General features: G+C 46.7%; 2 pseudogenes; both read right to left on the reverse strand.

Annotated features, from left to right (window-relative positions):
- Nucleotides 1–1,070: 1,070 nt before the first annotated feature.
- LOC136489881 (protein NUCLEAR FUSION DEFECTIVE 4-like) lies at nt 1,071–2,874 on the reverse strand (annotated as a pseudogene).
- Nucleotides 2,875–4,307: 1,433 nt separating this feature from the next.
- LOC136485937 (26S proteasome non-ATPase regulatory subunit 2 homolog A-like) lies at nt 4,308–7,048 on the reverse strand (annotated as a pseudogene).
- Nucleotides 7,049–12,457: the final 5,409 nt, after the last annotated feature.

Here is a 12,457-nt window from a genome sequence, read left to right on the forward strand (position 1 = left end):
CCACACTTGCTGAGTACGACATGTGCTCACCCTTGCTATAACCAAGGTTGCTCGGAAGAAAAAGCTGCTAGGAAGTTGTTGTGAAGATGATGCTGAGTTCTAGGCGTACGGAACCCCCAGTCGTTTGCCTGTGAAGTTTGGAGACTCCGTTTCGAGGGTTTAAGCTGTGTATCTCTGATAGTCTCGTAAGTCTTTCTTTGTATCCTTTTTACGTGATACTATTGCTGTTATTCACTAATGATGTCACTATATGTATGTATGAAACTTAGATCCTGGAATACATATAGGTAGCACTTGGTTTTGTTTTAAAACCGGGTGTGACACGTGCCTTCCATCTTCTCGATGACTCCATCCGTTCATCCCCACCGTCCTCCCACGCCAGCACCGCGACCGCGGTCGCAAATGCAGGAGGCGGCATCTGGCTGCGGACGCGCCGCTCCATTGCGGCGGAGGCAGGAGCCGACTGTGGCGAGCAGCCGAGGAGCAGGGCGGAGGAGTCCACCGCGCGCTTTGAGCCCCGCCCTCCCCGTGCAGCCGAGCTCGATCGCCGTCGCCGACTCGCCGGCCGCCGCACGCGCCCACATCCCGGACCGTAGCCTTGGCGAGCCGCCGCCGGCAAGGCTAAGCCGGCCATGGCTACCTGTAAGCAAGCAGCCGGGAGGGCGGCAGCAGCGGCAGTGGCCAATGTGACGGGACGAGACAGTGCGCGCGGCGATGGCGAGTGGCGGAGCCAGCAGCCTAAAGGCCTGAAGATGCGGAGCAGCCGGGCAAGGATGTCGGCATGTCGCTGGTGGCCCTCCGATTCTGCGGTCGCCGGTAAATCCACTCTCTTTCATGTAGTGACTGGCGTTGAGACATGCGGCAACGGCGGGGGGAGATCCCCTCATCGACGAGCACTGAGCGCGCCCGTCGCCTCCACCACGCGAGCAGGCAGGCTCGGGAGGCGTCTTACAGGTTACAGCGGTCGAGCTGCAGGTAATAATTAGAGGGTGCATAATGGCATTAGCAGGTAAGCCATTCGACGGAATGCCCCTGAAGACGCACAAATGCACATGGTGTCCGTCGTGCCACTAAGCATTTTGAGCCCGAACAGCTCGGAGATGACGGCGTAGAGCGCGCCCCCCGGGCGCGCCGAAGGCGATGAGTAGGTGGCCGGCGCAGGAGGCGAGCAGCACCGCCCTGAGCGCGAGCGGCCGCGGGAACCTGTAGCGCGCCAGGAGGGACTCGGAGGCGTATCCGGCAGCAACACGGCCGGCGTAGTTCCAGACACTGATGAGGGAGATGACGGCGTCCACGGTCTCGGGAGGGTACCCCAGCGACTGCCCGATCTGCCCCATGTTGTCGATCGCCTTCAGCGTGCCGCAGGCGATGGCCACGAATAGGATCAGCATGTCCACGCTCACCAGCGCCTGCGGGATCGAGTAGTCCTCGCCGTGCACCGGCGGGCTGAACGCGTGCCCCAGGAAGGTGCCGAGGTGGGAAGACGAAGACGGTGGCCGCGACAGCGGTGGTGGCATAGCGGTGCTGGCTCCTCGTGTTCCTTCTTGATCCGGTACTCCTGCTTAACGACGACGGCGAGGGGGGAGGAAGAGGAGGACGAGGAGCCCGGCGGCGGACGCGGCGTAGGCGGCGCGGGAGAAGCTGACCTGCCTCTGCACGACGGAGATGTAGAGCAAGCAGAGGAACACGTCGCCGCCGCGCGTGCTGTGCCTCGGGACGACGCGGACGGTGGCGAGGAACACAACGGAGACGGCGGCGGGGAGCTAGGCGATGAGCGGACGAGCGACTTGGCATCGCCGCCGCCGTAGAGGGCGAGGTGGAGCTGCGCAAGGATGGCGCTGCTGAGGCCGACGTAGCCCTTGAGGAGCCCCAGCACGGCACCGCGGGTCTCCGGGAAGTTGCGGACGCAGGTGACGAGCGCCCCCATGCCGGCGAACGCCTCCGAGTTGGCTCCTGCGCAGACGTAGGCGCACATGAGCCAGACGAGGGGTGGGGGGGGGGGGGGCAGGCCCGTCCTATTGGGGGGTAGCATGTGCGATGCCCATAGGCCCATGAGGCTGGGGCCCATGAGGGTACCCATGTGTATACTGTATAGTAGATGCTATCAGCCCATACGCCGGCAAGGCAACAGTGCGTACCAACAGGCCTGCATACCAATTGGCGGCGGCCGCTCGTATTCTCGTTCTCTATCGTGAGTGCATGTTTGCGGACTGCGTGACGATGTCGGCGTGCTAGGGCCAGGCATGAGCGCGAGCACGGACGTCCCTCTGGCGTGGCGGCGTGGCACTGCGGTGTGGCGTCCCTCTTCACGTTTTTGAAGATTTTGCATCAAGAAATGCCCGAAGACGCTTTTTTAAAAAAGCACTGAAGCACCGTAGTTTTATTTGAGGTAACCATTATAGTTATTTTGCCGTTTTTTTTATATTCTTTAATGTACTGTTACCTTTTCAAGAAGAATTAAATATATGCTACAAGTTATATACTTTAATCGTCCTATTCAAATATTACATTGCCAGGCCATTAGTGTCTTACTAGCCCAAGGGCCCATGAAATTTGTGGGACGGCCCTGGGGGGCCCACGGCGAGCATGGCCCACGGCTGGGCCACCTCGTTGAGGAGCCCCGCGGGGACGCCGACGTTGCTGCCGAGGTCCTTGAACAAGGCGAGCGTGGCGACGGCGCGGTGGTCATAGCCCAGCGACGTCCGGAGCGCACGGGACTAGATGCCGAAGGCGTACGTCGCACCCGACGCCGACAGGATCAGCAGGAACGCAAACAGCGTGAACCAACGGCCCGACAGGACCTGCCGGGCGAACCGCGCGCGCCGTCAGCAACTCCGCTGCCACGCCATTACCGGCGATAAACGCGAACACCATGGCGCCGAGCGAGCCTTCCTATGCGCGTGTCTATACAGAATGAGAAGAACGAACTGCAATAATGCAGACTGCAGAATCGAGTACGTGTCACGTGCATAAAAGAGCTTGACTGCCCACTACTCACTTGCACTGCTGCACAAACTGTTTCTTGTGAAATTTATGCAGTATTCCAAGCGAAGTAGACATGGAATGGACTTCATGAAGCAAGCATTTGAGGTTAGTCTGCGATCATGAAGTGTTGAAATGTTATAATGTGGTTAGGAAGCTGTCACGGCCATCTCCTTCCATGGTGCCTCTAGTTTATATCCAGGGGCCTGCAGCCACTTCCTGACACGATAAACAAAGACAGAGGATTAAGAAATCTTGGGTCATCTTTGCGTAGGATCTGCCTGCTCCTGCTGCTGCCGGCGAGTGTATTAACAACTAGCAAGTTGGCCCGTGCTAATAGCGCGGCTAGATTTGCTACGGTATTTTTTTTATTGCGAGCATCTTCTTTGTTATGGACCAACTTCTTCCCTTTGGGAAAATTGATTTCTTCATCTATATTTCTCTCTTCTAACCTTTATATCTATCTCAGCTGCCTAGTGCCTCCATCCATAGCTACGAAGCCTTTCTACTTTTCATCAGCTGCATCATTTTCACATTCATATTTTTTCACGGGTTCTCAACGATCTTTCTTCACACTATCGCTAGGTGGTTATCCAAAGCGTAGTGGGTCTCTCCTCGACTCTTTTCCCTTATCAGACCCCGCCGGTTCACTCTGAGGTAGGAGCATTGTCCCGGGACGCTTTATCTACAACTCCAGCGTGAAAACGTTGCAACGCATTCACTTTTTTTTTATGAAACCGTTGCAATGCATTCACTGTTGAGTGAAAAATAAAGTTGCAATACATTCACTATTGAGTTTATTTTCACGTTAATTGCTTCACCTAAGAGTAGCTTTCAAACACGCATAGTATTCTGGTCGTCTTGGTTTTATTATGTTCCAAAGACATGTGTGGCTTACGCAATATGGTGCGAGGACGGAGCTAGGGAGGGGCCGGCATGGGCCATGGACCCATATGCTCAAAATTTTTTGAGAAAATTTCTTATTTGGTCCTAGTTTAAAGTTGTCTTTCTTCCTTGGCCCTGAAACAAAATTTCTTACCCATTTGGCCTCACTTGAAATTTCATTTTCTAATCTGACCTTACCGTCATCTCCTACCTCTAATACCGTTAAGTGACACATGAAATGACCAAACTGCCCCTGAGACATTATGAGAAACCAAAGGTCACCCAGGCAGCATAACAACATAATTTTGAGCATTTTGAATCCAATTTTCATAACACAAATTTTTAAGCACTTTTTGATAGGAATGCAACATCCAGACCTCCAACGTTATAGTAAAAAATGATGTCAAATTGATCATAGCACACAATTTAAACAAGTTCATCATCCTAAAAATTCAAAAGGGGCACAGAGCACATAGTTCAACATAGTGTTCGACACATACATCATTTTCTGCAAACTTTAACAGGTGTTATGTACAAGAATCAGCAAAACCCTGGTACAAGTCGTAGATATAACAACAATACAAAATGATTCAAGAATTCTAGCATGAGTGAGAGTGCAACCTGACGTTTTTGGAATTCTTGTGCAATCTCGCCAGCCAAATTTCTGCACAGAAGACAGTTATTCATTTAAAATCCAACAGTTTTCCAAAGAAATAGCATGTAAACAGTATATTTTTTCAAAAAAAAATGAAGCATATCCAACAGGTGAAATAAACTTAACGTATTCGAGCATATCTGAATCAACAACATTTCAGGAAGGGGTTACTCTATGCAGAAAGTTTCCTCTGAAATAAAACTTAATAAGTACAAAAAAGAATCATGTGTCATGCCTCTGCCCTGTCGTTAGCCGAGCAGGATATGAACAAGTATGTAAATAGTGTATACTTGTAGGAGTTCATTTATTGTGTCATGATATAGTGTGGTATATCAGTCCAATAAATGCTTACGACTTTTTATTATTTTTGCATAACGTTGCATGATATAGTGTGGTATATCAGTCCAATAAATGCTTACGACTTTTTATTATTTTTGCATAGCGTTGCATGAGTAGCATTGCCAACACAGCACACTAGAAAAGTTTAGACTTCGCTGATTGAAGGAGCCAGGAAACATATCATTTCAGTTCAGTCATACCTCACATATTCATGACCCCATGAACCAATATCACCCTCAGAACCCAACAAATGGTATTTCAGGCTCTCCTGCAACAAGAAGATGTCTCAGTTCCAGATTCAAAGGAACAGTAATGACAGTAGAAAGAGAACTATTGCGGACGGCACATACTCTTTCTCCTTCGATGGACATTGTCAAAGCTAACACTGACAGTATGTCAGCCATGTACTTCTGCAAAACAATAAGATGGTGGCATCAGCACTGAACCAAACTAATCTAAAGCTGGGTGATCCAAAGTGTTCACACATACCTTGAGCTCGGACTCTGGCATTGTTTCAAAATAGGACTTCAGAGTTCCAAAGTGCGGGAGGAGGAATTTCAGTGGCTTTGGGACTGAAGTCATTGAGCTCGTGGCAGAGCAAATCTCCTGCCTGAAACAGATCAGTTTTAGTGGCATCAAAAGGGTTAAGAAACAAGCCGTTGGTTGCACAAAACTATAGGACTGCAGCTGGAGCACTCAATTAATCCTTGTCATACACAAGAAAACCCATCTTAATCTTTACACATTATAGGCAATAAAGGCATACAGCACCACGACACTAAACTAATCTTCACAAAGGTGACAAACTTAAACCCACAAAGCTTAGTTACCCTAGGGGTCACGCAACCCTAGACCTGAATCGGGAGGATTTGCGAAGCGAGCAGTACCTCATGCTCTCGAGCGCGAGCTTCTACACGCCGGGATCAGCGTCATGCGCCCGCACGACGTAGAGCTCCAGCTGCTCCTTGAGCGCCAGATCCTCCTCCGACTGCGGCACCATCCGACACATCAGTCGAAAGCAAAAACCCCAGATCAAAACATGAGGAGCGAGATTTTCCCCCCACAATTCAACCTCTCCTTGGGCTCAAAGCGGGGCGGACTCACCAGATCGTCATCCTTCTTCTCGTCCTTCTTCTTCCCCTTCCCTGTGGCCGCGGCCGCCGGCGGCGACGGCTGCGACGGCTCGGCCGGCGCCGCGGGGATAGGGTTCTCAGGGGGAGACATGCCTGCCTGAGGGGTTCAGCGGCTGGTCCCCCGGAAGGACGGAAGCACGGACAAGTGGGGCTAGGGTTGGGCTCGTGGCGCTACGCGGTGAGCCGCCTCCGGTCGCGTGCGGCGGAAGTGAGGCAGCGGAGGGGAAGAAGGGATCCTTTTTGTTTCAGAAGAAGAGAGCTGGCTCGGATTCAGGAAGGGACAGAGACGAGACCGAGAGGTCGAGATAGAAGAGAAAGGAGAGACACGGCTTCAGTTAGGGGTATTTCTGTCTGTTTAATAAAAACTGACAACTCAATGATGGCAAACTTTGACAGATTTCATGGTAAGACCAGATTAGAAAACAAAACTTCGAGTGAGGCCAAATCTGTAAGAAATTTTATTTCAGGGCCAAGGAAGAAAGAACTTTAAACTAGGACCAAATAAGAAATTTTCTCACAGCATGAACATGCATGCTCAGATCAGTGTCCTTTAATGAATGAATGCCCAGGCAGGCTTAGCAGCCGCACCATGAATCCTTCTGCTTGCTTGCTGTAGTAGAAACATGACCCAGCATCCATGTGAAATGTTATTCGGAGGGACACATAGCAGTAACAGTGGAAATCTTATCATTTCAGATCAGATGGATGCACATCCTACTTCTGATTTATGCATTGCATACGCATGGTAAAAGTGGCAAATTACAATCAAGCAATAACCAGAAACAAGAATCATACATCATAGCGAAGTGGAAACAGAGGACAAGAGGGCAAACCAGACCAAATCACAGTCAAGCAATCCATCCTTGAAACAAGAACCAGGAGCTAACTACATGCAGGGGGCGGGGGGGGGGGGGGGGGGGGGGGGGGGGTGTAAGAAATAAATAAAAGTTACTCACAAGACAGAGGAGATAGGTTGTGATTTCAGCTGCAAAATTGAGTAAACAGAGGCAGGCAACTGGATTTTGTAGAATCCAAGCAAGAGACAAGAGGCCCAGCTCCAAATTCAGGATGGAAAGTGTGTTTGGTGGCATGAATATTTATGGATGGGACATAGATATCCATGGATACAGGGTGTTTGGTTGGATGGACAAGCTGAACCTGGATATCGAATATTCTGGATAGATGCTGGATATCCTGGCCCTCAAAAATTTGACGGATGAGGATATCCACATGTTGATCAGTGCATGTTTTGTGTGACAATTAGAGTAGTATAGTGCTAAGTAACATATTTTTATTTTTAATTAGTGATTATAATGACAAGATTAGTGTCGGTGTATATTTATTATGTTATAATTAGTTGTTATTATTTTTAAATAATAGATATAATTAGTCAAGTATTCTCATCACATGTAATCTCATCCATCCAACCAAACAGAAAAATGATTCGTCCTATCCATCAAACCAAACAAACAACATGGATATTCATATCCCGAAATCTATGGATGGCCATATCCCATCCACCCTTGTCCCCGAACCAAACACACCCTTAAAGCTCCAACCAACCACAAAGCTAGCTGTTGGAGACAGTGGGAAAGTAGGTACATGTCGATGGAACAACAGCAATCCCTCCCTTGACAGCACTGCTGGTGGCTCAACCATATATATCAACACAACCATAGCTTAAACCATTTGGATCAGTTTTTTAGAAACAAAAGTGCAGAGCAGTCTTAATTATATGCCACTTATTTGTCAGTGCAGCTAGCTGACCCGTCCCCGTGCAATGCATAATCGGTAAGATGCCTCTGGAAGACGTGCTAGCTGCACTAACCAGTGTTCTGGAGCAAAAGAAAACTACCTGTTTGTGGTTGCTGTAGAGCAATGGGTAGCACATCAGTCAAGACTGATCACCTAAATGTTCTGATGGTTCAACTGAAAACGCACTCAACTGAACATTTGTGGTGTCTTAGGTTTAGATTTTCCTATCAAACTACTAGCTCCAGGGCAGAATATTATATGCACATATTAGTACACCTTTGATCCACTGTCATGAAATTGTTAGTGCTTTCATGTACACATGCTAAGCAGACAACGAAAGTTAAAAAAATATCCAGCTCGTACATTTTCAGCACAGCAAGAACTCATCTATCGTTCCAGACTTATGTTCAAAAACTGATTCCGATACACACCAAAATCATAAAGCAATGTTACTTAACTAGTCTATATCTATATGTATGTTTCGTTATATATCAAAGTATTCAAGTTGTAGGTCATCAAACTTCGTACTTGCTATGGTACCCCCTTTACCTCATAAGAAGTAAAGATGTCAAAAAAAATCTCAGCCCTTCATTTTTAAAAGCCATGCAAAAATAAGTAATTAAATAACTAAATTATTTTTTTTAAAAAAATAAAAAGGCTACAGATCTCATCGGACATCCTTCTTTATCTCACAAAGCCATCCTTCCTTATCCTCGCCATTGAGGCATTGACCAGTAAGGAAACATACATGAATATCTTTTTTAAAAGATAGCAAATAATTGAAATTGATTTTAGAGTCTAACATCCACCACAAATGTATGGATATGCCACACGTGATGACGTGAAGCTATTACACATTCTTAACATGAAAATTAGTCACGCTGCACCATGAATATGTCCTTATCTTCACACATAAAGCATACGTACACTGGATGTATGTTAAATAAAAGACTCATAGCTTAATTATGGATGCATGTTACACAAATATGTATAACTCCGCCTACAGGGATGTTGGCCGTCGTTCGTTGGACATTTGTTCTCAAGCCGGCTGCCGAGTGTTTGCCTGTGCGGTCATCTATACAAAGCGTCAAACATGTTTGGTGTTGAGATTTAGACGAGTTATTCACAGCGTGTGTACAATTTAGATGAAATTCAGTTTCTAGATATATGTAGTGTTTTCCAGAGTGCTTGTAACGTGTTGATATATCCATCTATTATCTAATATAATTCTTCTTTTGTCGAAAAAAAATATTACGACTTATGTGAGACCTGCAACCTTAAATAGGTCAGATTTCAAAAAAAAAATCAAGTTCAAGTAACACACTTTGGGATATAAATTATTACACATAGAAATAATTAATCCATCGACTAAAAAACTTACATACTAGACTCTGGGAAATATCGGCAGCGTGCATATGCATGCACGTCAGATTTGTTTAGATTTGTTTGGTAGATATTTTCCTTATTTTTTCCTATTTCTCAAACTAAAAATAAATATAAATATATATTTCTTATATTACCTTCTAGAAAGTAATATGTACTAATAACTATTCAGATCAACGGTCCATGGTCATTTGGAGGTAGCACGGTAAAGTCCATGAAATAAAGACCGTGCATAGGATTTTGGTCATCATCTTTATTTTCCCCTTACAGAGCAGACAGCTATATTTAGGTAGGTGGGCACTGTTAGTGGAGCAAGTAAAGAAAGTTTGCAGAAAAATAAGGAGGGAGTGGAAGTGGAAGTGGTTAGGTGACGAAGGCTTTTTTAAGTACAACTAGAACCTGTTCCTGCATTCAATCTCAACAGCTGCTAGCCTCGATGAATTAAATAAATAGTAAAAGTACATGTAGAGTGCAAGACGAGTTATCTGCGAACCCATAAATAGATTTAATTTTTACAGGTTAGTTAACCAGCAAAGTTTAGTCTATTTGCAGGGTTGCGGACAATCTGCCTTGCATCCCTAAGTATATATTAAAATAAGAAAAAGTCTAAATAATCCCTTGAGGTATCATGTGTGGTCTACTTAACCCCTTAACCTATAAAACCGGGTATCCAACACATTAAACTTTGCAAAACCAGCCATTTTACCCTGGGCGGTTTTGGGCACCTGGTTTTGCCTACGTGGCGCTGGTTTTGCTTACGTGACAGCGACAGGAAGGAGAAGGCCGGGGCCTCCCCGTAGAAGAACTCTAGCTGTGCGATCCCGCAGAAGATGTCGGAGCCCTTGGATCAGCGCCCTGATCGGAGGCGCACAACCGCTCCATGGTTGGTGGGCCCCTGTCGCACAGCACCATAAAGGGAGGTGGGGACCGGGGCTCTATCTACGAGGTTGACCTCAGCCGCCGTGACCCACCTATAGAGAAATCCTAATCCGATCTAAAGAGCACTAGTAGAGAACATAACTTTGATCCAAGGGCCAAACCAGGCTCTAGTCCTGAGAAATATTGCGCCCGGAACTAGAGAGACCTTAAGTCCCGGTTGGTGGATCCAACCGGGACTAAAGGTCCCTGCCCAACGGCTCCTGCGCCAGGCCGTTGTGGCAGGGGACCTTTAGTCCCGGTTGGAGCCACCAACCGGGACTAAAGGTCGACCTTTACTCCCGGTTGGTGGCTCCAACCGGGACTAAAGCTATTGTCCCGGCTAGTGGTGTGGCCCGGGACTGGAAAGTGACCTTTAGTCCCGGTTGGATCCACCAACCGGGACTAAAGGTCCCCCTATAAATCCTGCTGGTCGTCTTCTTCCTCCCCGAGCCCGCCCGAGAGCTTCAATTCAAATTTAAGCAGTGTTCTTGCTCTTTCTCCATCCATTCTTCGATTCCTCCGTCGATTCTTCGGTTCTAAAGGTTACCAACTTCATACTCTTATGTTTCACCATTGTCTTATCTCATTTTGTTCACTATATATATATGGTTCTTTATTGTGGTTTTTTTCATTTGTAAGCAATTTGAGCTCAAAATCACTTCAAGCTTGCATATTTACATGAAGGAAGGTTAAAGTATCTATTAAAAACTAGTATTCATCGTTCATTTGTAGCATGCATAGCACACTTCATTGTTTAGAGATATAGAGAATTTTAGAGTTTTTTTAATTTTATTTGTTTATAAAATGAGAAATTTATAGTGTATTAAAAAATGAGTATAGAGAGTAGCTGGCAACTGCTTCCGGGTCCTCGGCTTCTCATGGGTTTCCAAAGCGACTTAGGCCGGGCCTCCCACTCATTGCATGCAGCAAGTGTTGTGATGAGACGAAGATTGTGATGGAGTACCGAGTGAAGAAGGAGGGTCCCAACAAGGGTCGCATTTTCTACAAGTGTCCGGATCGCAATGTGAGTTATTTTATCGTATTTAATGACTATGGTTAGTTTATACCTATTTTCATGATGGTTGTGATTAAAGTTCTAATTTTCTATTTTAATTTCAGTGGGATGGCACTGGATGTTCAGGCTTCTACTGGGAGGAAGAGTATGTTGAACTCGTGTAAAAATATCTTGCACAACAGGCAGATATGGCGGCTAATGAGGCAGTGATCCAGCCGAAGAAGCCCAAAGATGTTGAACAAACGGGGGATCTGTCTGTTTTAGTTGGGATTGGTCGCGAAATCCTTGTGATGCTGAAGTGAATTTTAGCTTTAGTGTTTTTAGTGGTAGTTGGGATTGTCTACATTGTAGCGAGGCTTTCTTAAATTTATAGCTTTTGTGGTGGTATGCATGTTGTATAATTAACTAATTATGTTCTAGGTTTTAATATGGTATTTATGTCATGTAATGCAGATGAGTCGGCATTGGATGTACAATGCTGATCGTCGCTCCCAAGAGTTCATGGACGGTGTGCATTCTTTGTTACGTGCGGCCGAGGCAAACAAACACGATGGTTTCATGTGCTGCCCATGTGCCGTATGTAAGAATACGATGGAATATGCTAACTCAAAGACTCTTCATTCACACTTGTTCAAGTCGGGTTTCATGCCAAACTATATTTGTTGGATGAAGCACGGAGAAACCGGAGTTGTAATGGAAGAAGGTGAAGAAGAACAATGGGGCGATGATGACATTTTTGCTGAATATGGTGCCTTCAATGATACTGCAATGGGGGAAGCTGAAGAAGAGGTGGGGGCAAAGGAGAAGCCCGCTGAAGAAGAGGTGGGGGCAGAGGAGAAGCCCGCTGAAGAAGAGGTAGGGGCAGAGGAGGAGCCCGCTGACGATCTTGGTCAGGCCATTCGTGACGCACAAAGAGAATGCGAAATTGAAAAGGAGAAGATCAAGTTCGACCGCATGCTAGAGGATCACAAGAAATTGCTATACCCAACTTGTGATGCGGGGTAGAAAAAGTTAGGTACCACATTGGAATTGCTGCATTGGAAGGCAAAGAATGGTGTATCTGACAAGGGATTCACGGAGTTACTAAAAATCCAAAAGAAGATGCTTCCGAAGGATAACGAATTGCCCAGCACTACGTACGAAGCAAAACAGGTAGTCTGCCCTTTAGGATTAGAAATCCAGAAGATACATGCATGTCCTAATGACTGCATCCTCTACCGTGGCATGAAGTATGAGAAGTTGGATGCATGCCCTATATGTCACGCGTCGCGGTATAAGATCAGGCGAGATGACCCTGGTGATGTTGAGGGCAAACGTCCCAAGAAGAAAATCCCTGCCAAGGTTATGTGGTATGCTCCTATAATACCACTCTTGAAACGTCTTTTTAGAAAC

This window comes from Miscanthus floridulus, chromosome 10 (assembly GCF_019320115.1).
Source record: "Miscanthus floridulus cultivar M001 chromosome 10, ASM1932011v1, whole genome shotgun sequence".
NCBI classification, from domain to species: Eukaryota; Viridiplantae; Streptophyta; class Magnoliopsida; order Poales; family Poaceae; genus Miscanthus; species Miscanthus floridulus.